This window comes from Ahaetulla prasina, chromosome 3 (assembly GCF_028640845.1).
Source record: "Ahaetulla prasina isolate Xishuangbanna chromosome 3, ASM2864084v1, whole genome shotgun sequence".
NCBI classification, from domain to species: domain Eukaryota; kingdom Metazoa; phylum Chordata; class Lepidosauria; order Squamata; family Colubridae; genus Ahaetulla; species Ahaetulla prasina.
Window position 1 is genome coordinate 79,097,391 of NC_080541.1, and position 26,420 is coordinate 79,123,810.

A 26,420-nucleotide genomic window follows, 5' to 3' on the forward strand; every position below is an offset into this window, starting at 1 on the left:
AGTCGTAAAACGGGGCAAAATTCACTTAACCAATGTTTCTCTTAGGAACAGAAATTTTGGGCTCAATTGCAGTCATAGGTTGAGGACTACCTGTATTGCTTCTAGCTTTTCTATTCAAATAATGCAGGCTGTCCTAGAAGTGAGTAAGAGTGAAGGAATCAATCTCTTACGACAATTACCTTGGCCTCTTTATCTCCCTCTTTCTCCCTCCCTACTGTAGTGGTAAATAATGAACTTGTAAACTGGAAATGTTGAGGTCTTAAGCATTTTTTGCTGAAAGTTAGCTCAATCTGATGTCCTTTAGTAAAAATATATTAATGATGGAAGAATAAATGATTTTTTTTTATTTAGAAATCTGACATTTAAGTCAGGCTTCTCAGACATATTATCTCTTCAACTCTTCATCTGCCTAACATCTATCTTTGTATTTGCTTCTATTTTGAAAAATGAACACTGGCTGGCCTCAGAAATCTTGTGGATATTATTTATATTTTTGGTAGGATAGCAAAACTAGACATACAGAACAGAACACAATAGGAACAATCCATTATATACAATATTGGTAGAATTTGTGCACAGAATCACATGAGAAAAAAAATTGCTTTCGCATCAACTCTACAGTAGATATGTCTCCTGTAATATTTAAACAGGATGGATGTTGGAATGTAATCACTGCATGGTAGGCATAAGAAAAATAGTAGACTAGTATCTATGGTATTTAGAACATGAACATGAGGCACATGTGGAAGGAAAAGTAGTGCTAGAAGAATTACCATTTTTTTCAATGATTAACACTATAATAGGAAATGCAATTGCTGCCTGCTGTGTATGCTAAATGATTTTTTTAGTCCTTTTTGCAGATGAATATATAAAGGTACAAATAGCAGCTGCTATAAGCATGACAAAAAATATTTCCCTGAAATTAGGTCACATTCATTATGCTGCTAGACAATAATCCAGCTTGATTGTCTGTTTATACAACTAGCATATTAATATTTTTCCTCAGAGTATTCCACCAGTAAAAGTGGTAATCCCATAACTTGGAAGCATGTGAATTTTGAAAGGAAGTAGTGAAGATAGAGTGGGGTATATATACATTGTGTAAGTTAAGCAGTTGACTTAGTGTTGAGATATAAAAAGATGAAGATATCATCGTCTCTTAAGTGGAACTCAACTCCTGATGTCTTCATGACATTGTGTCCATGTAACTTTCTTCATAATATAAAATTAAATTTGCTTTTGCTGACTTTCCAGGTTAGCCTATAATCCTAGGCCTTTCCAAATAGTTGCCCATCCAGATACTCACCAGGTACCCCTTAACTGTTCAAACTTAGCCAAAGGTGACTAAGTGCTGCCACCTAGCTAGATGTAGACATATGACATGTAAGTAGAGTTGTTTTCGATTTCTCAGCATTTTTTGCTGTTATCATTAGGATACTTTTTTATTTTATTTTATTTATTTGTCAAACACAACAATATATATAAATATAAGCATGAAATAACCATACTAATTGGATAAAACCAAAGGGAACAGTAGGACAGAAACGGTAGGCACGCTGGTGCTCTTATGTACACCCCTTACAGACCTCTTAGGAATGGGGTGAGGTCAACAGTAGATAGTCTTTGGTTAAAGCTTTGGGGATTTTGGGAAGAGACCACAGAGTCTGGTAGTGCATTCCAGGCATTAACAACTCTGTTACTGAAATCCTATTTTCTAAAAACAAGATTGGAACGGTTCACTTTAAGTTTAAATCTATTGTGTGCTCGTGTATTGTTGCGGTTGAAGCTGAAGTAGTCTTCGACAGGAAGGACATTGTAGCAGATGATTTTATGAGTTATACTCAGGTCATGCTGAAGGTGGCGGAGTTCTAAATTTTCTAAACCCAGGATTTCAAGTCTGGTGGGATAAGGTATTTTGTTGTGATCAGAGGAGTGGAGAACTCTTCTTGTAAAATATTTCTGGACACGCTCAATTGTATTAATGTCCGAAATGAAGTGTGGGTTCCAGACAGGCGAGCTGTAATCAAGAATTGGTCTAGCAAATGTTTTGTATGCTCTAGTTAGTAGTGTAATCTTTCTGGAGAAGAAGCTACGCAAGATTAGGTTTACAACTCTTAAAGCCTTTTTGGCGACGTAGTTGCAGTGGGCTTTGGCACTTAGATCATTTGATATGAAAACTCCAATGTCTTTGACGGAGTGAGGGTCATCTACAAGATATGTGTGTATCATAACCTGTGTGTGTGTGTGTGTGTGTGTGTGTGTGTGTGTGTATGTATGTGTGTAGAGAGTAGATAGATAGATAGATAGATAGATAGATAGATAGATAGATAGATAGACAGACAGACAGACAGACAGACAGACAGACAGACAGACAGATTGATTTATGAAAGGATGAATAGGTATTTTCTAAACAAAAACAAAGTAAATTGTAAGATTGTTTTGAATTTTTGAAACAAACTGCATTTAAACTACATTAGTTTTTAATCTCTAATATTTTAAGTGGCCCAAATCAATAACAATATAAAATCTTCAAAATGGAGAAATCCAATAATTCCTTCAAAGGCTTTGTAAAGGTGGTAAATTTCACAGTTTAAATGAAATTATAAGACTAGAAAGAGAACAAAAAGCTGTTGATGGCTCCCACTTTTATTGATTTATAAAACCCAATCTATAATATTGATGTTACTTTTGGTGCTATAGTTTTTGGTGCTGTAATAATTTTAGCAATGAATGTTATGTTTACATTTTAACAGCCCTACTTTTGCTGTAATTCATTTTCTTAATAGTTTATTTTTAAGAAAGGGGGCATTTTTGTTTCCTGGATAAAGATAAATTCCTAGTTCATTAATCGATCTGTGTTAGCTGTATGTTTGAAGACTAACCCATCCCACTCTGAGAACCTAATTTATCAGGAAGTTATACTGATTGGAGCAGAAGGCTGCCTCAGATTAGCAGAAATAATTCTATGGGGCAACAAAGAAAATTTCTAAACCCTTTTAGCTGACTCCAACCACAGCTAGAAGTGAAAACAAAAATTTAGGGCTCCTCCCCATTTCCATTTTCTTTTATCAAGTATTTCTTCCCTTAGAAATAATGGAAGGGAAAAGAATACCCACCTTGATTACATGATCAAAAATTAGATAGTTGACAACTGGCTCATATTTATGGGGTTGCAGTGTCCTGGGGTCATGTGATCATCCTTTGCGACCTTCTGACAAGCACAGTCAATGGGGAAACCAGATTCACTTCACAACCATGTTACTGACTTAACAGCTGCAGTGCTTCACTTAAAAACTGTGGCAAGAAAGCTCGTAAAATGGGGACAAAACTCACTTAGTAACTGTCTCACTTAGCATCAGAAATTTTGGGCTAAGTTGTGGGCATAAGTTGAGGACTACCTGTAATTTCTTCCCAAAATTTTAGATTGGGAAAAAAATAGCCAATACGAGTTAGCAATGCATGCAGATTTTGGCTTCTGGAAGTCTTTCCAATTTGATCAGATGAACAGGATGGGAGGGATGGGACTTAAGAATAGAGGAATTGGTGCCATTCCGATCCCCGGGAGAGATATTCTTCAGTTACTTCTCTCTCTAGCGCTTGGTCTGATCCAACCCGTTTTTGAAATTGATTTTTCTTTTGACACCATATCCTGTCCCACCAAGTTTTGTACCATTCTATTTTCATTTTTGGAGCGTAATGCTTGTGATGTCCGCAGCCATACTCTTAATAGCTTCAAAATTATGGGGACTACTAGACAATTGAAGTTATGCCCCTTTTAATGTGCACTGCATGTATTTCATGCATGTAAAGAGGGACAAGTTTTCAATTGTATGGTTGAACCAGCCCCTTTGGAATTGGTGACCATTGCCCTAGAGTAGTGCTTCTGATAGACAGTCACTAGGATCCTGAATTTCTTGTTCTGTTTGCACATTCTCTTGGATTGGAAAGTATAACACACATCCAGGAAGAAGGCCATAGCAATGAAGTTTGGCATTTTTTTTTTATTTTATTTTTTTTGAAAAAGTTTTTACAAAATTTTTCCCCCCCTTTCCCCCCTCCCCCCCACTCCATCCCTCCCCTCCTCCAAAACCACCCTCCTCTGCCCCCCCACCCCCCGCTTCCTAGAACAAACACAAGGTATAGTTCAAAAAGCCTCCCATCGACCTGTGCGCTCCCACAGGGAGGGTCTCCTCAGGGTGCCGTCAGCCAAACAATGCCGGCTGGCGACCCTCACGGGGAGAGCCTTCTCTGTGGGGGCACCTTCCCTCTGGAATGCGCTTCCTCTGGGGTTACGATTACTTCCCGACCTCCAGACCTTCCGACGCGAGCTCAAGACTTTTTTATTTCATCGCGCAGGGTTGGCCTAATGTACTACTATTTTAAGTGGGGTTTTATTATTGTACTTTGAATAATTTTAATAGGTGCTAGCCAATTTGAATTAGATTTTTATATTGTCTTTTAATTTTATTTATAAATACTGTTTTATGTTGGCTGTAAACCGCCCTGAGTCCTTCGGGAAAAGGGCGGTATAGAAATTTTAATAATAATAATAATAATAATAATAATAATAATAATAATAATAATAACAATAATAATAATAACAACAACAACAACAACAATAACAATAATAATAATAATAAAAAACAACCAATCATTCGCTAACTTTCCCCCCTTCTTCTCAAATCCTAACTTCCCCCATACAAATCAAAGATAAATACATCCTAATCATTCAAAAGCAATCTGATATCTCTTAATCTGATATCTATTTTGCGTATATTCAATCAATTTTTTCCATTCAGTTAGAGAAGTTTGCCATTTTTGCCAAATAAGCAATATGAACTTGTCTGTAAAGTCAGCTGTTCAAAACAACTTGAAGGAGATTTTACCAATAGTTAACCCTATAGGGTAGGCCCAAATAATATACTCTAGGCCTAATACTACTTTTATTGAGGTTGGCTTTAGGAACAAAATCTTGTAAATCTGAATAGCAACAGCACTTAGACTTATATACCACTTCATACAGTGGTGGGTTGTCCCCGGTTCAGACCGGTTCTATAGAGCGTGGGTGCGATGTGAGCGAGCGCAGGCGGGCACGATGCAAACTGGTAGCAAAGGTAAGTAAAACCCACCCCTGACTTTACAGTCCTTTACACTCTCTAGAGCAGGGGTGTCCAAACTTGGTCCCTTTAAGACTTGTGGACTTCAACTCCCAGAGTTCCTCAGCCAGCTTTGCTGGCTGAGGGACTCTGGGAGTTGAAGTCCACAAGTCTTAAAGGGACCAAGTTTGGACACCCCTGCTCTAGAGTCAGCATATTGCCCCCAACAATTTGGGTCCTCATTTTACCGACCTCGGAAGGATGAGCCGGTGAGAATCAAACTTCTGGCAGTTGACAGAATTAGCCTGCAATACTGCATTCTAACCACTGTGCCATCATGGGTCTCAATATGCTTTCCCTCCCCATTTTTACATTCATGTGAATTAGGGACTGCCTGTCAGATATTTTTATAACCCTCCTTCCTTATTTGGGCTTCAGCAATGATTATCTACCCATTGCCTTAGTAATAGATCTTCCTTCTCTCCTTCAGAATAATCTCTATGCCTATTTATCTATTTCACTTTAGAATAAAGTGTTCTTCACCTCTAAATCTTGAGTAGCCAAAAAAGAAGACTCACCTCCTGAGGATAGAAACAAGTAAGACAATTCCACATCATTATTTCCCTATTAGCGGCAGCATTTACATTCATTCTCTGACCAGCCAGCCAGTCTTCTAATATATCTTGAAAAGTATAATTAAATGCTCCTTTCATGCTTTGGGTCAGGAGGTTTGATGGGTCTTGGTCATCTCTATCCAACATTCAAGGTGGATGCTTTATTTCCCAACAGTAGAACCAGCCTTGTAAATAAAGGTTATGCAGATCTCTTATCTGAGATACGCCATTTTACACTGGAACTTTTTTTCCTCTTTCCATTTGTAATATTTGACTGAAATGTCAGTGAAATTTGCAGGGTAGAAAATAATCCCTGTTCACAATAAATATGTAATGAACTGTTGAGATAATATATACTGTATGCATTTCAAGCGAGGTTCCTAATCATCCAGTAAAAGCCCTATGTAATTTGAATGACTTGTTAATTTCAACACCCGCGTGCTCTAATATGGCTGTGACCCCATGTTCATCAGTTTTCCCTCGGCTCTAAAGAAAAATCACCTACAATCAATTCACATATTTTCCCACAGAACAAAACTACAGAGAAATTGTTCTGTCATAACGACTCAGCATGCCCTTCCACCTACCGTTTTGCTGGGTGGGGGGTTTGTCAGTGTTCTATGATTTGCTGAGACTATTCTCCCTGGGAAAAAAAAGTCCAGATATAAACCATGGGTTTTGCAAGACAGACAATCATAGCTTATAGGACTCAGATATCCAGAGCAATTGCATGCTCAATTTATGCTGGCTGACAGATTGCTAGATCTGGTGAATGCCGTGCTTTGATGGCACAACACATCTGCGGTTGGCATGAAAAATTCACTGGTTTGTCCAATTAAAACCAGCTTTGGGGATGGAAGAATAGATGAAGGGGACCTCTTTCCTTAGTCCAAACAACAGACTAAAGAGGAAGGACGCAGATGGTACAGAAAGCAGAAACATGGCATGAGAGAGGAACAAAAAGAGCAGTGGGAGGAGACAGCCTCAGTCTGCTTCCTAGAGTTATGCAGCAGGATAGACCTCCAAATATTAAATATATTTTAATATTTGTTAAGCTGCATAGGATGAAGGCAGCAACGGAGCCCAAAATCTGCTATATAATGCAATTAGGCAAATCCAATTATGTACTATACATGTGAACTGAACTATGAAATGTATGGAAAGAGAACTGCTGCATCTTGTACAGTGAAGCTGTTTTATAGGAAAGTTCAGAGATCTCAAATGATTGACAACGGAGCTACCACAATATTAATGGCCAATATAACCATGTGATAGTTTGGGCCTGTGCATCTTTTCAGACATCTCCACACCAGTGGTGAAATCAAAATATTTTTACTACCGGTTCCGTGGGCATGGCTTGGTGGGCGTGGCAGGGGAAGGATACTGCAAAATCCCATTCCTCCCACTTCTGGGAGAAGTCCACAGTCTTAAAGGGACCAAGTTTGACACCCTGCTCTAGAGTCAGCATATTGCCCCCAACAATTTGGGTCCTCATTTTACCGACCTCGGAAGGATGAGCCGGTGAGAATCAAACTTCTGGCAGTTGACAGAATTAGCCTGCAATACTGCATTCTAACCACTGTGCCATCATGGGTCTCAATATGCTTTCCCTCCCCATTTTTACATTCATGTGAATTAGGGACTGCCTGTCAGATATTTTTATAACCCTCCTTCCTTATTTGGGCTTCAGCAATGATTATCTACCCATTGCCTTAGTAATAGATCTTCCTTCTCTCCTTCAGAATAATCTCTATGCCTATTTATCTATTTCACTTTAGAATAAAGTGTTCTTCACCTCTAAATCTTGAGTAGCCAAAAAAGAAGACTCACCTCCTGAGGATAGAAACAAGTAAGACAATTCCACATCATTATTTCCCTATTAGCGGCAGCATTTACATTCATTCTCTGACCAGCCAGCCAGTCTTCTAATATATCTTGAAAAGTATAATTAAATGCTCCTTTCATGCTTTGGGTCAGGAGGTTTGATGGGTCTTGGTCATCTCTATCCAACATTCAAGGTGGATGTTTTATTTCCCAACAGTAGAACCAGCCTTGTAAATAAAGGTTATGCAGATCTCTTATCTGAGATACGCCATTTACACTGGAACTTTTTTTCCTCTTTCCACTTGTAATATTTGACTGAAATGTCAGTGAAATTTGCAGGGTAGAAAATAATCCCTCTTCACAATAAATATGTAATGAACTGTTGAGATAATATATACTGTATGCATTTCAAGCGAGGTTCCTAATCATCCAGTAAAAGCCCTATGTAATTTGAATGACTTGTTAATTTCAACACCCGCGTGCTCTAATATGGCTGTGACCCCGTGTTCATCAGTTTTCCCTCGGCTCTAAAGAAAAATCATCTACAATCAATTCACATATTTTCCCACAGAACAAAACTATAGAGAAATTGTTCTGTCATAACGACTCAGCATGCCCTTCCACCTACCGTTTTGCTGGGTGGGGGGTTTGTCAGTGTTCTATGATTTGCTGAGACTATTCTCCCTGGGAAAAAAAAGTCCAGATATAAACCATGGGTTTTGCAAGACAGACAATCATAGCTTATAGGACTCAGATATCCAGAGCAATTGCATGCTCAATTTATGCTGGCTGACAGATTGCTAGATCTGGTGAATGCCGTGCTTTGATGGCACAACACATCTGCGGTTGGCATGAAAAATTCACTGGTTTGTCCAATTAAAACCAGCTTTGGGGATGGAAGAATAGATGAAGGGGACCTCTTTCCTTAGTCCAAACAACAGACTAAAGAGGAAGGACGCAGATGGTACAGAAAGCAGAAACATGGCATGAGAGAGGAACAAAAAGAGCAGTGGGAGGAGACAGCCTCAGTCTGCTTCCTAGAGTTATGCAGCAGGATAGACCTCCAAATATTAAATATATTTTAATATTTGTTAAGCTGCATAGGATGAAGGCAGCAACGGAGCCCAAAATCTGCTATATAATGCAATTAGGCAAATCCAATTATGTACTATACATGTGAACTGAACTATGAAATGTATGGAAAGAGAACTGCTGCATCTTGTACAGTGAAGCTGTTTTATAGGAAAGTTCAGAGATCTCAAATGATTGACAACGGAGCTACCACAATATTAATGGCCAATATAACCATGTGATAGTTTGGGCCTGTGCATCTTTTCAGACATCTCCACACCAGTGGTGAAATCAAAATATTTTTACTACCGGTTCCGTGGGCGTGGCTTGGTGGGCGTGGCAGGGGACGGATACTGCAAAATCCCCATTCCCTCCCCACTTCTGGGAGAAGGATATTGCAAAGTCTCCATTCCTACCCCCTCTCGGGGGCCAGCCAGAGATGGTATTTGCCAGTTCTGCAAACTACTCAAAATTTTCGCTGCCGGTTCTTCGAACTGCTCAAAATTTCCGCTACTGGTTCTCCAGAACCTGCTGGATTTCACCCCTGGCCCACGCCCATTTCAAAGAGTTGATGAGGACTTTTGAAATTTTTAAGGCCAAGGTATGACAACAAATGTTTCTTTTTCTACCTATGCAGCCAGTCAAACCATATTTGTGCATGTTCAATTTGATGACCCAAGACACAGTTTTGAAAAGTTGAGAGCTAAGTGTTTCATGACCTGTTAAAAGAGGGTACAGGCATCATCATTATCTCCTATCTGTAATGTTTCCCTACTTTCCATTCCCTTTCAGTGTTTTCATTACATGAAAAATAGATCGGCAGATGATGCTGTTAATATGGCACTGCACTGCACTACATTTTACAACTTGAATCTCCAAGGAGCTTTTTGTAGCCTTCAGCTCGGCATTCAATACCATCATCCCAGATATTCTTCTTACTAAACTGACTCATCTAGCTGTGCCTGATCCCACTTGTAAATGGTTCATAAGCTTTCTAACAGATAGGAAGCAGCCAGTGAAGCTAGGCAAAATCATATCAGATATCTGTACAAATAGCACAGGGCTTGTGCTCTCTCCATTACTCTTTTCTCTCTATACTAACATCTGCATTTCAAAGGATCCCTATGTTAAAGTAGTGAAGTTTGCAGATGATACAACAGTGATTGGTCTCATTTGAGATGCCGCCAAAACTACATACAGACAGGAAGTTGAACAACTGGAACAACCTTGAACTGAACACACTCAAAACTAGAGAAATTGTTCTGTCATAACGACTCAGCATGCCCTTCCACCTACCGTTTTGCTGGGTGGGGGTTTGTCAGTGTTCTATGATTTGCTGAGACTATTCTCCTGGGAAAAAAAGTCCAGATATAACCATGGGTTTTGCAAGACAGACAATCATAGCTTATAGGACTCAGATATCCAGAGCAATTGCATGCTCAATTTATGCTGGCTGACAGATTGCTAGATCTGGTGAATGCCGTGCTTTGATGGCACAACACATCTGCGGTTGGCATGAAAAATTCACTGGTTTGTCCAATTAAAACCAGCTTTGGGGATGGAAGAATAGATGAAGGGGACCTCTTTCCTTAGTCCAAACAACAGACTAAAGAGGAAGGACGCAGATGGTACAGAAAGCAGAAACATGGCATGAGAGAGGAACAAAAAGAGCAGTGGGAGGAGACAGCCTCAGTCTGCTTCCTAGAGTTATGCAGCAGGATAGACCTCCAAATATTAAATATATTTTAAATGTTAAGCTGCATAGGATGAAGGCAGCAACGGAGCCCAAAATCTGCTATATAATGCAATTAGGCAAATCCAATTATGTACTATACATGTGAACTGAACTATGAAATGTATGGAAAGAGAACTGCAGCATCTTGTACAGTGAAGCTGTTTTATAGGAAAGTTCAGAGATCTCAAATGATTGACAACGGAGCTACCACAATATTAATGGCCAATATAACCATGTGATAGTTTGGGCCTGTGCATCTTTTCAGACATCTCCACACCAGTGGTGAAATCAAAATATTTTTACTACCGGTTCCGTGGGCATGGCTTGGTGGGCGTGGCAGGGGAAGGATACTGCAAAATCCCCATTCCCTCCCCACTTCTGGGAGAAGGATATTGCAAAGTCTCCATTCCTACCCCACTCTGGGGCCAGCCAGAGATGGTATTTGCCAGTTCTGCAAACTACTCAAAATTTTCGCTGCCAGTTCTCCGAACTGCTCAAAATTTCCGCTACTGGTTCTCCAGAACCTGCTGGATTTCACCCCTGGTCCACGCCCATTTCAAAGAGTTGATGAGGACTTTTGAAATTTTTAAGGCCAAGGTATGATAACAAATGTTTCTTTTTCTACCTATGCAGCCAGTCAAACCATATTTGTGCATGTTCAATTTGATGACCCAAGACACAGTTTTGAAAAGTTGAGAGCTAAGTGTTTCATGACCTGTTAAAAGAGGGTACAGGCATCATCATTATCTCCTATCTGTAATGTTTCCCTACTTTCCATTCCCTTTCAGTGTTTTCATTACATGAAAAATAGATCGGCAGATGATGCTGTTAATATGGCACTGCACTACATTTTACAACTTGGGCCGTGGATAGCTCAGGCTGTAAGGAGCCTGTTATTAGAACACAGTAGCCTGCAATTACTGCAGGTTCAAGCCCGGCCCAAGGTTGACTCAGCCTTCCATCCTTTATAAGGTAGGTAAAATGAGGACCCAGATTGTTGGGGGGGCAATAAGTTGACTTTGTAAATATACAAATAGAATGAGACTATTGCCTTATACACTGTAAGCCGCCCTGAGTCTTCGGAAAAGGGCGGGATATAAATGTAAATTAAAAAAAAAAAACTTGAATCTCCAGGGAGCTTTTTGTAGCCTTCAGCTCGGCATTCAATACCATCATCCCAGATATTCTTCTCACTAAACTGACTCATCTAGCTGTGCCTGACCCCACTTGTAAATGGTTCATAAGCTTTCTAACAGATAGGAAGCAGCCGGTGAAGCTAGGCAAAATCACATCAGATATCTGTACAAATAGCACAGGGCTTGTGCTCTCTCCATTACTCTTTTCTCTCTATACTAACATCTGCATTTCAAAGGATCCCTATGTTAAAGTAGTGAAGTTTGCAGAGGATACAACAGTGATTGGTCTCATTCGAGATGAAGACAAATCTGCATACAGACAGGAAGTTGAACAACTGGAACAACCTTGAACTGAACACACTCAAAACTAGAGATGATAATAGATGTTTTTGATGTTAGGTGTCCATTGTCCGAAAGCAATTTTAATTTGAAGTTGTATTCTTATTTCTAAGAGTCCAAAGCTGTTGAATGCAGCAAGTTGGTTGTCAGAGTAATGGCACAATCAGTATAGTTGTGTGTGTGTGTGAGAGAGAGAGTGAGTGAGAGAGAGAGAGAGAGAGAGAGAGAGAGAGAGAGAGAGAGAGAGATTATCCTGGAAAGGCTGGGAAAAGTGTCATCATACCCAGTTAATCTTAGAGAAGGCTAACTCTTTGGTTCCATTCCCAGGACAAACTGCTAAAACTGAAATAAGGATGAGAGGGAAAGATTGGCTGCAAGGCAGAACTATTGTAATGATTTCTACCTCTAATAGTCAGAAAATATGAAAATTAGCAAGAAAACCATTGCTTTTTCTTTCCAGAATGGGATGGGGGATGGGGAGGAGGACAGGACACTAGAACTATTGTTGTCTTTGCTGAAAAGTCACTAGTTACTTTTGTGTCCTTTGGTATAAGCCACTTTCACTAGCAGAAAAAGGAATGGAAAGCAAGGCCATAGCATCAAGTATGGTTAATGCTTTTCTTAAACTGATCTGTTTTTTTTTAAATGTCTCTTATGATTTAGAGATGCTTGGTGGGTTTTTTTTTCTTTTCCCTTTTAGTTCACTTTCCTTTCATGTTGCATTTTACAGAATACAGAATACTAGAGTTGCAAGGGACCTTGGAGGTCTTCTAATCCAATCCTTGGCTCAGGCAGGAAACCCTATACCATTTCAGACAAATGGTTGTCCAATCTCTTCTTAAAACCTTCCAGTGTTGGAGCATTTACAACTTCTGGAGTTAAGTTGTTCCACTGATTAATTGTTCTAACTGTCCCGAAGTTTCTCCTTAGTTCTAGATTGCTTCTCTCCTTGATTAGTTTCCATCCAATGCTTCTTGTCCTGGCTTCAGTTACTTTGGAAGTCTTAAAAGTGTCAACTTGTGGGAAGAGACTGTCTAATGACTGGTGGAATGTAGATCTGACTCTACATTCCACCATGGAATGGGGAAGAGTTTCAGAAAATAGCAATAGTAATAGCACTTAGACTTATATACCACTTTACAGTGCTTTACAGCCCTCTCTAGGCAGTTTACAGAGTCAGCCTATTGCCCCCAACAATTTGGGTCCCCATTTTACCCGCCTTGGAAGGATCGAAGGCTGAGTCAATCTTGAGCTGGTGAGACCCAAATTGCCAAACTGCTGGCAGTCAGTGATCAGCAGAAGTAGCCTGCAGTACTGCACTCTAACCACTGCGCCACCGTGGCTCATAGGTTACTCAGTCCTGGGAAAGAAGCAAGTGTGAGAAAGAAACTCAAACCCTACCTTGATTTTGTTAGGTACAAGTGATAATAGAAACAAACTTTGGCAGGCTTTCTAGATTCTATTCTAATACTCTAAGAAACAGAAAGAACATTCTTGAAATCCCAGCCTACCTCAAAGGGCTGATATGGTTGACCTCTGTAAGTGGGCTAGGAATTGAGAGGAATTTCAGCGATCCCAATAAATACCAACGAAATAGTTCAGATTGTCATTTATTTCATTTTTAAATTGAGAATAATACTTATTTAGTTAGCGATTGTCGACTCAGGGTTGCTAAAATCAAGCTGAGTTACGGACGCTGGCACTGAATAAGGGCAATGAGCCAATGAAAAGCTCTTATTACCAACAGGTGAAGGCCCCCCTTCACTTCGACATGAAAAAGGACTGCCCAGCACTGTGAACTTTGCTCAAGTGCCTTTACTGGAGGGAAACATAACACCAGTGGAAATCCCCTCTTTGCTCAGTGGTGTGAACATCCAATAGGTGTTAAACCCTCATGCTTGTGTGCGTGTCAGAAAGAGGAATGCCCAGTGTAACTGAGACCAGGATATGCTCTGCCCTGTGGTATGCTATGAGAAGCTTTGGCGTTTGCCAGCTGTTTGAGATTGAAAAATTCCGATCACTTGACAGATCCCAATGTCTACCAGTGTATGTCCAAGGAAGAGAAGTGCTTGTGCTCCAAGATCAATAAATCTCCTATGGGACAGATATGGGAACATTTATGGCAGCACCTTTTACAGTGGACTTGGAAGAGAGACAGAATCTATGAGGGCAAAGGGTATATCTTTCTCTTTTTCTACCTCTCTTTATTTCCTTCTTTGTGGCTTTTTAAAAATAACATGCCTTCCTTTTGCCTTCCATGATAGCATTCGAACTATATCAGCCCTAGGGGCTAGAGAAGACAACCTTTGGGATATAGGTAACCCTTGATTTATAACCTTTCATTTGGTTACAGCGTCACTGAAAAAAATGACTTATGACATTTTTCACATTCACAACCATTGCAGCATCCCCATAGTAACCTGGTCAAAGTTTGGATGCTTGGCAGCTGGCTTGTACTGATGACAGTTGCAGTGTTCCAGAGTCATGTGATCACCTTTTGAGACCTGACAAAGTCAAGCGGGAAACCAGATTCACTTAACAAGTGTGTTACTAACTTAATAACTGCAGGGATTCACTTAATTGTCACTTAAAGAAAAGTCGTAAAATGGGGCAAAATTCACTTAACTGTCTTGCTTAACAACATAAATTTTGGGTTTAATTGTGGTTGAGGACTACCTGTACTTCCTTTTTCTCTTTATGCTAAAATGACAGAACAGAAAGTTGGGCCGATCTTTTGCTTGGTGCTCTCAAAGCAAAAGTCACTTTTTCTGTCCCTGTAATTTTCTCGGAAAAATATGGGCAAAGTTTTCTATTGCTTTCTTCTAGTTTCAGGAAGGGCTTTTTATTGATTTGTTTAACTTCCTAGTGCTTTGGATTCCCTAATAGTTTTCCATCTAGGTCTCTGTTTCTCAACTTTAACCATTTTAAGATATGTGGACTTCAACTCCCAGAATTCCCCAGCCGGCATGGTTGACAAACCCTGAACTAGCTTGTAACCATGTCTGACCCTACTTAGGTCTTTTTTAGGATCAATCAAGATCAGCTAAGTGCTGCCAGCTCAGCCGAGTTCTCTGAATAAACAGCCTACATAAAAGGATGACATTCAGCACTTGTTTTCATTTTTCAGCTTTAATGATGGGAAATTGAAGGCATTAAAATAAAGACAGGAAAGAAGACAGCACAGAAATAAGAAATACAGCACTTCTAAATATAGTATTTCTTAAAATACTACCCAAAGAAAGTGCCATGAAAATAAGAGTTCGAATTAAAACTGTTTGAATGAGAATTCACAGACAGTGACCAAGATGTTGCAGAAAATCAGGAGGTTATATGAACATGAAACATCATAAAACTGTAAGAAAAAATCATCTGCTGAATCAGAAACTATCAAAACATGATATACTCTAGCATGCTGGATTACAGGATGTATTTAAAGTATCTCATTGTTAGGACTTCCAAAATCCTAGATTGCTGCTCCTACAGGTACTTCTTTCTGTGCCCACTAAATGTCCTATTCTCATTTTTCACAGTCATTTTAATAGTTAGAAGATGGATCCTCTAAGATGCTTCAGAAGAAAAGTTAGCCTGTGATTTTATCCTTGATTACAAGAACCTCTTTGGATTTAATGTAGACCCATAATTTGAAAGAAAAAGAAGGAGTAGATGAGTGCTTTGTTTGGAAATGAGCACACCTGCAAAGAAAAAAGAGAAAGTTTAGTTGAATTGGTATAAACATCTGAGGGAGTTTCTTGGCTATTACGTTGGTGGTCTTACGTGATTAGGCAACATTCAGTGCCCGAGCAGGTAAAGGGGAAGGCAAATCAAGAAATAGGAGGCAGGGCTGGATTTCAACAGAAGGGGTTGGGATGGGATGACGCCTCATCTTGTGCTTGGAATGGGTCAATTTGCCATGGCCAACTTGTCACGAGACAACAACTCACCATGGCCAACTTGCTGTCCGATAACTCCGTGGGGCAATTTTACAATTCAATTTAATTATTTAAAATAAATAACAAAATATTTTAATGCCTTTCATTTTGTCTCTCTTTTTGCATTTTTAGAATTACCTTTAATGATTCTATTCCAGCATTTCTTTGATATTAATGTAACTCTTGTCCTGCGACAAGTTAGCTGTGGCAAGTTGTCATAGACCCTCTTGTGTTTATTCCATGCTGCTTCAGAGCTGGCCTCCATAGGAATCTTTAGCTGGCAGTCTGTATCTGTGATGGCGAACTTATGCCCGTTGTTCTTCTGGGCTCCGGTGCACACATGTGCGCCGGCCAGCTGGTCTTCACATGTGCGGGAGCGCTGGAAACTGGAAAAACAGCTTCCCCCACAGCCTGCATGTGTGCATCAGGAAGCTGAGCTTCCAGTTTCTGGCATGTGCATGTGTGCTGGCCAGCAGATCTTTGTGCGCTGGAAACCGGAAGACCAGGTAACTGGCGCGCATGTGCATGCCAGAAACCAGAAACTTAGCTTCCCAGCGCGCTCGTGCGTGCCTGGGAACTACTCTCCCAGTTTCCGGCGTTCCTGCGCGTGCACGCCAGGGGGCTGCTCTTCCGCTTTCCAGTGCTCCTTTGCATGTGCACTCCCGTTTCAGCACTCGGTGCCGAAAAGGTTCACGAACACTGGTCTATTTTGATGCCATTTTACTTTTTTACCTTTTTAATTAAAATTAGAAAAACACATATACACTCAAATTCATTAAATTAATCATCTATTACTAGTGTTACATTTCTGTTACATTACCACATATTGTTTTCCTATTGTTTTACCATTTCAGATAGTTTTTACAATGTTACACTGTTACATACTTTTTTTTTAATCAGGTGACAAGAAAGGACTAAGTTTTATTTAACAGCCTTGCGCTACATTTCGACTGTGAAAATAGGGAGGACGGCAGGGATAATTACAGTTGATTTGCACATTAAAAAGACTCATCTTCTTTGGGGCTATCTAAATATGGCATTGCCTTTATGGCTTGGTATCAGGGATGAAATTCAGCAAGTTCTGGAGAACCGGTAGTGGAAATTTTGAGTAGTTCAGAGAACTGGCAAATGCCACCTCTGGTTGGCCCCAGAGTGGGGTGGGAATGGAGATTTTGCAATATCCTTCCCCCAGGACTGGGGAGGAATGGGGATTTTGCAGTATCCTTCCCCTGGAGTGGGGTGGGATTAGAGATTTTTCAGTATCCTTCCCCTGCCACACCCACCAAGCCACACCACACCACGCCCACAGACCTGGTAGTAAAAAAATTTGAATTCCACCACTGCTTGGTATAATGTGCGAGGTTTGATTGGAAACCCTGTAGCTGCGTTTTCTTGCCATTTCTAGCAGAATTTCACAAGATATAATTTGCGTTCTTTTTGGTTGTGACCTAGGATCTTTTCCCACTGTTGACTTCAAGTGTTCTACATCTGTCCTTCACCTGGCGATAAATTATACTGGCACGTGAAATCAATGATCCCTATCCTGCCTTGGTTGCTTTTGTTTCAAGCCACTGAAATTCTCTGACTTGTTTCCAGTGTTACGGGGTCTATACCTAACAAACTTTATGTACATTGAGGCTACACCTAGGGAATAAGGAAAAGAACATGCAGTATAACTAAAGACAACTTAATCTGTCTCACTTATAGGACAGAAACAAGATGAAAGCATTGCCGTGGAGAGACAGCAGAGCAGCGATGTTGCCAGTGGATGTTTGTATCATGGTAACATGCATGTGGGGAAAAGCTCTCAGAGGAGGGATATAATAGACTGTGTATGCTATTGCATCTCTTTTCCCGGCAATAGAATTGTGTCTCGGAAATGTTTAATCAGCAGGTATGGGGGTTTTGCATCATAAATTTGCAAACGGGTGAGCAATCAAATTAAGAAGATTCCCTTTTCCTCCCCATAGGGAACATATCCTGAAGGTTGCTGACTGTACAAAATGCCACCTCCTTCCTGTTCTGTATTCGAACAGAGATAAAATGCCAGCAAAGCACAACGAAAATTCTAGAGATGGAACAATTATATCTTTATAGACATTCACCCACCCACCCAGTAGTTGCTTCTTAGAATGAAGCACATCTTCCTAAACTGAAATCACCAAATGACACACCCATTTTATGAATATCTAAATATGCTTCCAGTTTTGAATGCTTCTCTCTCATGATTGCAATTTAGCACAGCTGTTATACTGTTCCAACCTTCTTTCCTCTAATACAGGTAATCCTCAGTTTATGACCACGATTGAATCCAAAATTTTTGTTGCTAAGCCAGACAATTGTTAAGAGAGTTTTGCCGCACTTTACGACCCTTCTGGCCATGGCTGTTAAGTGAATCAGTGCAGTTGTTATGTTAGTACTGTGGTGGTTAAGTGAATCAGAAAGTTGCAAAACTTGTCAGAAAGTTGCAAAAGGTGACCAATCACATGATGCCGGGACACTGTAACCGTCATAAATATGAGCCAGTTGCCAAGCATCTGAATTTTGATCGTGTGACTAAGGGGATCCTGCAACGGTCATAAGTGTGAAAATCGGTCATAAGCCACTTTATTCAGTGCTCTTGTAACTTCAAATGGTCACTAAACAAACAGTTGTAACTCAAGAATACCTGTATCTTCTTCCTGAGCTGCTACCTTTTTCCAACAGTGACCACTGCATGGTAGACTTTTGTCTCAATATACGCCCTCACATAAATCATCATAATAATAGTACTCCTAACTACAATTTCAAAAAAGCCACTTATGATCTTATAAACAACGACCTCTCATTTCTTGACCGGCAAAATCTATTCTCAACCTGTATCACTGCCAAAGACCACTATAGAGTTTTTCTACTTGAAATCAATAGAATCATCAAACTATACGTACCACACATCACTACCAAAATAAAAAAAAACAAATTACTCATATCAATAAAAAAGCTTCAATCCAAAAAAAAAGCAAACTTCAAAAACCGCTACAGAAATATTTGCAACCAAATAAAAACTGAATGCACCATTTACCACATCCAGCAAGAAGAAGACCTTCTGCGCACAAATTCCAATCGTGCTTTTTATAATTTTGTGAACAATAAACTTAAAGAATCAAGATCCATCCCACCACTAAAAGAATATAACGGCAAAGAATGTAACGATGAAACAGTTAAAGCAAACCTCTTTAACACATTCTTTGGCTCAGTTTTTGTTAACAGTGATGGCTCATATCCGATATTCCCCAATCGTACCAACAATGAGTACAACAACTTAACACATATAGACTTCACAGAAGATAATGTTGAAAAAGCTCTTCGCAAACTGAAACCATCTTTATCTATTGGGCCTGATGGACTATGTGCATACTTCTTAAAAAAACTTTCCACTAATAAAGCATAATCTTTGATAAAGCTTTCACAACTAGTTCCCTTCCCAAACTTTGGTCTCTAGCCACAGTCATCCCTATCTTCAAAAAAGGAGATCCCAACCTAGTTGAAAATTACAGACCAATCTCTCTATGCTGCGTCACCTGCAAAGTAATGGAATCTATCATCAACCAATCCATTACCCTCCACCTAGAAACAAACAACCTACTCTCTAATAAACAATTTGGTTTCAGAAAAAAATTATCATGTAACTTACAACTTCTCCACTGCAAAAACATATGGACTACTAATCTTGATCTAGGCAAAGCAATAGATGCAATCTACATAGACTTTTGCAAAGGTTTTAACTCAGTAGTACATGATAAACTTCTCCTAAAACTAAAATCCTATGGCATTTCAGGACCTCTTCACAATTGGATAACTGCTTTCCTGTCAAACAGACAACAAGTGGTCAAAATTGACCACTTACACACTGTAAGCCGCCCTGAGTCTTCAGAGAAGGGCAGGATATAAATGTAAATTAAAAAAAAATTGGCAATGCTCTATCAAACCCTATTCCTGTCAAAAGTGGCGTTCCTCAAGGCAGTGTTCTTGGACCAACGCTCTTCATACTATACATAAATGATCTCTGTGACCATATCTCAAGTTATTGTGTTCTCTTTGCTGACGATGTCAAACTATTTAACACCACCAACAATACTACTACCCTTCAAAAAGACCTTGACTTTGTATCCGATTGGTCTAAAACTTGGCAACTCCAAATCTCAACCAGTAAATGCTCAGTCTTACATATTGGAAAAAAGAACCCAAACACTAAGTACAAGCTTGATGGACATTACCTTACAGATGACCCCCACCCTGTTAAAGACCTTGGAGTTTTCATATCAAATGATCTAAGTGCCAAAGCCCACTGCAACTACATAGCAAAAAAGGCTCTAAGAGTTGTAAACCTAATTTTGCGTAGCTTATTTTCCAAAAACTCTACACTACTAACCAGAGCATACAAAACATTTGCTAGACCTATTCTTGAATACAGCTCACCTGTCTGGAATCCATACCACATCTCTGACATTAATACAATTGAACGCGTCCAGAAGTATTTTACAAGAAGAGTTCTCCACTCCTCTGAAACAACAAAATACCTTATACCACCAGACTTGAAATCCTGGGATTAGAAAAGTTAGAACTCTGCCGACTCCAACAAGACCTGTGTTTAACAGAATCATCTATTGCAATGTCCTTCCTGTTAAAGACTACTTCAGCTTCAATCGCAATAATACAAGAGCAAACGATAGATTCAAACTTAATGTTAACCGCTTCAATTTTGAGTGCAGAAAATATGACTTTTGTAACAGAGTTGTTAACGCTTGGAACACACTACCTGACTCTGTGGTCTCTTCTCAAAATCCCAAAAGCTTTAACCAAAAACTGTCTACCATTGACCTCACCCCATTCCTAAGAGGGGTGTGCATAAGAGCACAAAAGTGCCTACCGTTCCTGTCCTATTGTTTCCTTTCATTATATATACGCTTATGTGTTGTATAGTTGTTTCATGCTTATGCTTATATATACTGTTGTGACAAAATAAATAAATAAATAAATAAATAAAATAAAAGTTGTTTAAGGATACCATGAACTTCAGGAAAAAGTTTGATATATCTAGCCAGGCTTATCGGGTGGCCGATTGGGCCTGTGAAGCTCAAACAAATGAGGACAAAGAATGAGTACAGAACTCTAGAGAATTCTATACTCTATCTATGGTGGTGGGGGGAGGGAGGGTACCCCAGTATGGAAGTATGTGTGGAAGAATAAGTTTTCATCTAAAACGGCTATTCTCCCAAAGCATTCAGAAATTAAAAAGTTCATTTCCTTGACCCATGCATGAGTTCTGAATTATGCTTTACTGTACAGACTGTACTTAGTATGCCTTTTATTCAGAAGGTAAATTTTCTAATAATGAAAGTGAAGAGTCTCAACTTAATGGATCCTGTGAGCAAAACTGAGTCTGCTGCTTCTGCACAACACAAAGGCCGAGCCTTGCCCTTAGTCTTCAGTGACAAAAGTACAGCAACCGTGTCCTTTTATTGATTCACAGGTGTTGCTTGTTCTGATTATAGGTATGATGCAAACTAGCGATCAGATGGGTGGTAAACCATAAATGGTTTTTCTCTCTGGCTTCTGTACGGTGGTAATCAGTAACACTAAAAATCGGCACATCAGAATCTTAGGTTCCATTTCATCAGACAGGATGGATCCTCTTAACCTTTCTGACTGTTTGCGATTTTGTAGAGGGCTGTCTTAAGAGTCTGACATGCCTGAAATGATGTGAACATGTTGCCCTCTCATCAAAAATCCATTTAATTTTAGACTGTGTTTGACTGGGGCACTTGAAATTTTTGCTAGCTTTTGTCTGTTTGTTATCACAGAGCTAGTTTGTTTCAACGGAGGGCATTATTTTTGGGCTGTGATTCAGAAAGCTCAGCCGGTCATGCAGAGAAAGCTACAGTGTGTGTATGTTTTTGCCTCTATTTTCATGGCATGAGAATTGCTGCTGAAGGGACTAATCACCAGGTACAGCGGATTTGCTTCATAAATTTGCAAATTAGTAGTAAACGATCAAATGGCTTCTTGCCATTCTCAGTTGCTTGGTTCCTGCTGACTTAAAATGGGAGTTTGTGGTATGCAATAATAACATTCTTATCACCGTTTTTGACTTTTACGAGGAAAAATAAACAACTCTGCATGCTTAATGTACCTACTTGGGTTTCCCTTTGTCTATAAAAATAAATTCGGTATGTAGGGGAGCAGGAAAAATACAGCTCTATGCAAAGGCATTTTGTGTTCGCTGGAGTAAGAGTGGGAATTATGTGGCCAGACTTAAACTGATTTAATCACTTCATAGCTTTCATTCTTAGCAACTCTGAGAACGGTAGGAAGGAAATAGAAAAGAACTTAGCACTTTCACTAAATCATAACACATAGGATTCTTTGGGGGAAGCCCTGACAGCTCTATGGGGAAAAAAACATTGCAAGTTTGTATTAATTTGGATTATTTGCATGGAAAAACAGATACTTTCATAAGTATTATAAGTATTAAGTATAAGTATTATAAGGGTTATGTAGCAAACTTCAAAAACCACTACAAAAATATTTGCAACCAAATAAAAACAGAATGTAACACTTACCATACCAAAGAAGAAGACCTTCTACGCACCAATTCCAGTCATGCTTTTTATAATTTTGTAAACAATAAACTTAAAGAAACAAGATCCATTCCACCACTAAAAGAACCTAACGGTAAAGAATGTACTGACGAACCAGTTAAAGCAAACCTCTTTAATACATTCTTCGGCTCAGTCTTTGTAAACAGTGATGGCTCATATCCAACATTCCATAATCGTACCAAAAATGTTAACAACGACTTAACACATATAGATTCTACAGAAGATAACAACAACCTAACACATATAGACTTCACAGAAGATAATGTTGAGAAACCCCTTCACAACCTAAAACCATCATTATCTATCGGACCAGATGGACTATGTGCATACTTTTTTAAAAAAACTTTCAATTAATATAGCTGAACCCCTAAGCATAATTTTTAATAAAGCCTTCAAAACTTGTTCCCTTCCAAAACTCTGGTCTCTAGCCACAGTCATCCCTATCTTCAAAAAAGGAGACCCAAGCCTTGTTGAAAATTACAGACCTATCTCTCTATGTTGTGTCTCATGCAAAGTAATGGAATCCATCATTAACCAATCCATTACACTCCATCTTGAAACAAACAACCTTCTATCTAATAAACAATTTGGTTTCAGAAAAAAATTGTCTTGTAACCTACAACTACTCCACTGCAAAAATATATGGACTACCAACCTTGATCAAGGAAAAGCAATAGATGCAATCTACATAGACTTCTGCAAAGCTTTTGATTCAGTAGTACATGATAAACTACTCCTTAAACTAAAATCCTACGGTATTTCGGGACCTCTTCACAATTGGATAAATGCCTTTCTGTCAAACAGACAACAAGTGGTCAAAATTGGCAACGCTATATCGAATCCTGTTCCTGTCAAAGTGGCGTTCCCCAAGGTAGTGTTCTTGGACCAACACTCTTCATACTATACATAAATGATCTCTGTGACTTAATCTCAAGTTATTGTGTTCTCTTTGCTGACGATGTCAAACTATTTAATACCACTAATAATACTTCTACCCTTCAAGAAGACCTCGACTTAATTTCTGATTGGTCTAAAACTTGGCAACTCCAAATCTCAACCAGCAAATGCTCAGTCTTACATATTGGAAAAAAGAACCCCAACATCAAGTACAAACTGGATGGACATTACCTAACTGACGACCCCCACCCTGTCAAAGACCTTGGAGTTCTCATATCTAATGACCTTAATGCCAAAGCCCACTGCAACTACATAGCAAAAAAGGCCCTAAGAGTTGTAAACCTAATTCTACGCAGCTTCTTTTCTAAAAACTCTACACTACTAACCAGAGCATACAAAACATTTGCCAGATCTATTCTTGAATACATCTGTCTGGAACCCATACCACATCTCTGACATAAACACAATAGAACGAGTCCAGAAATATTTTACTAGAAGAGTTCTTCACTCCTCCGAAAACAACAAAATACCTTATACCACCAGACTTGAAATCCTGGGATTAGAAAACTTACAACTCCGTCGACTTCGACATGACCTGTGTTTAACACACAAAATCATCTATTGCAATATCCTTCCTATAAAAGACTACTTCAGCTTCAATCGCAATATTACAAGAGCAAAAAATAGATTCAAGCTAAATGTCAATCGCTTCAAACTTGATTGCAGAAAATATGACTTCTGTAACAGAGTTGTTAATGCTTGGAACTCATTACCTGACTCCATAGTCTCTACTCATAATCCCAAAATCTTCAACCAAAAACTGTCTACTATTGACCTCACCCCATTCCTGAGAGGACTATAAGGGGCGTGCATAAGAGCACAGATGTGCCTGCCATTCCTGTCTTATTGTTCCCTTCATCATATCCAATTACTATAGTTGATGCATAATTTTAATTATATATATATATATATATTCTTCAAGATATGCTGTTTTATCTATGACATTTGTTTGTGTATACTGTTGTGACAAAAATAAATAAATAAAAAAAAAGTCTGCATTCATGTGGAATCCAGTGTCTTACTAATTACAGAAACTGCCTTAGAAACCAGATTCTCATTTTTCAATAAACCATTGTCACCTACATTTTAGTCTGGATGGTGTATAAACTTAGATGATTGAGAACATCATGTGAACAGGAAATTGAATGCAACATGATTACTCAGAATTTCTTCAAGGAACTTTTGCCCTTTAAACAAATATTTGCCATCATTTTTGAAGATGGGAATATGTACTAAAACAGAAGATACTTCCCATACACTATCATTGCCATTCCTTAATCTCTCCAAAACAGACTGAAGACAATGATAGATTGTCTTCAAACATACTGATCTTAAGGCCCTGAGAACAAGGACAGGTATTGTCAAAAACAAACAAACCAGTCTTGTCTTATTCCATATGAAGGAGAAAATTAATTAATCCAATTCATTGCTTACAATCACATGTCTACATTCTTACTTCATGCTGTTTATATTTGTTTGGCCATAGGCAAATAGAAAAGGAGGGAAAAAGAGAGAGATGGAAGAAGGAAATAGTCCCAACAGTTCCTTCAAAGGAGACCAGAAAGGGCATCAAACCTCCTTCCTCCTTGAAAGATCAGGAATCCTGAAGGCATGGTTCCTGCAAATAGAGAACCGCACTACACTTATGATTCACATAGTTGAACTGTTCTAAAAAGAAAAAGAAACAGTAAAAGGACTAAATTTACTGTGACTTCAGATGCATCATAGTTGAGCCAGAAAATAAAATAGCTTATGAATAACAACAGACCTTTTAGGATCGCAGAGTTCCCCAGTTGCTTTTGAATTGGTGCAGCATTCTCATGTGAAAATGGCCAGACGCTTTTGCTTAATCCCGAAGTTCACAGATTAGCCTTTGGCAAATCAGTATCTTTATTTTTAATGTCTCATTGGATTTCTGTGAGGCTAAAACGATGCTCTCAGAGGAAAACTGATGTTACAAGATGTAATTAACAATCATGTCAGTGTACAGAATCTACATTTTAGGTCTGTAAATTAATTGTAACGAACTTAAAAAGTAAGCCAACTCCGCTATAGTTCTTTGAAAAAAGCTTTATCCCTTTTTGGATTTTTGAATTTACCCTCTTTTGGATTTTTTGAGATTAATGCTGATATCAGAGCTTCATGTTGGTCCTACTGATTTATGAAGAGAGTATCAGTGTTCCAGAAAACCCCCCAACTCAAAGTAAAAACTCTGAAGAAAGCATCTATTTACTAGGATAGGTAAACTGGCACATCTGGGAAAACCCAAATCTGAGAGGTCCAGATTTTCCCTCAATAAATCGAAACTCCCAAAACTCCCCTCTGCCGATCACATGTTCCAATCACCAACCGTCCCATTTCGAGGCAACACTCTGACCACTCCTTCTCCAGATGCAGGATCGGCCTGACCTTGACCTACAGGAAGAATGTTATTATGTCTAATGACAACCCCTCTACTAAATCCCCCCTCCTACTTTCCCACACATGAGAAAGTGGCAGCACGGAAGCTTCTGGCCTAATATGGCTTCCAAAGCTGACAAAGAGCTGATGAAAAAAACAATACAGATTGCTGCTTATTTACACAAGGTCATCCAATATGTGATGAGTCAGTATTTGCCTCCCTAAATTCTATAAGTGGTTATCTTTCAGCTGAGATAATTATAACCAATATTTTCTGTAATAAGTATTGAGTCACATTGCTTTGTAGCCCATTCTTCTATTACAAAATGCTTCTACTAGGACTTACTCATTTTGGAGCATTTTTTACTTGGCCACTTCAAACAATATTCTTCCATTCTCTTTTACACTTGTTTGTATGAGTCTTGGTACACTATCTACCTCTGTGTTTTTGTTTCAACCAGTGAAGAGATGGTAAGAGGTTCTTGTTGTGGGATGCAATGAATAGTTAAATACACACACTTTTGATCCTTTATCTATAGCAGGGGTCTCCAACCTTGATCCCTTTAAGACTTGTGGACTTCAACTCCCAACTTTCCTCAGCAAAGCTGGCTGAGGAACTCTGGGAGTTGAAGTCCACAAGTCTTAAAGGGACCAAGGTTGGAGACCCCGGATCTATAG

The 26,420-nt window shown here is 39.1% G+C and overlaps 1 protein-coding gene across 4 annotated transcripts in view; it reads right to left on the reverse strand.

Annotated features, from left to right (window-relative positions):
- The window catches only part of LOC131194539 (uncharacterized), a 78,482-nt gene that overhangs the window by 24,456 nt on the left and 27,606 nt on the right, over positions 1 to 26,420 (reverse strand). Inside the window, exon 3 of one of the 4 annotated variants that reach the window (XM_058175638.1) lies at positions 14,740 to 15,507. The exons of 2 other annotated variants lie outside the window; for them this stretch is intronic. The gene's annotated coding sequence lies outside the window, so the exon portion shown is untranslated. Of the gene's footprint in view, positions 1 to 14,739; positions 15,508 to 26,420 lie in introns of those variants that run through there. One more of the 4 variants, XM_058175637.1, reaches the window with a different exon arrangement.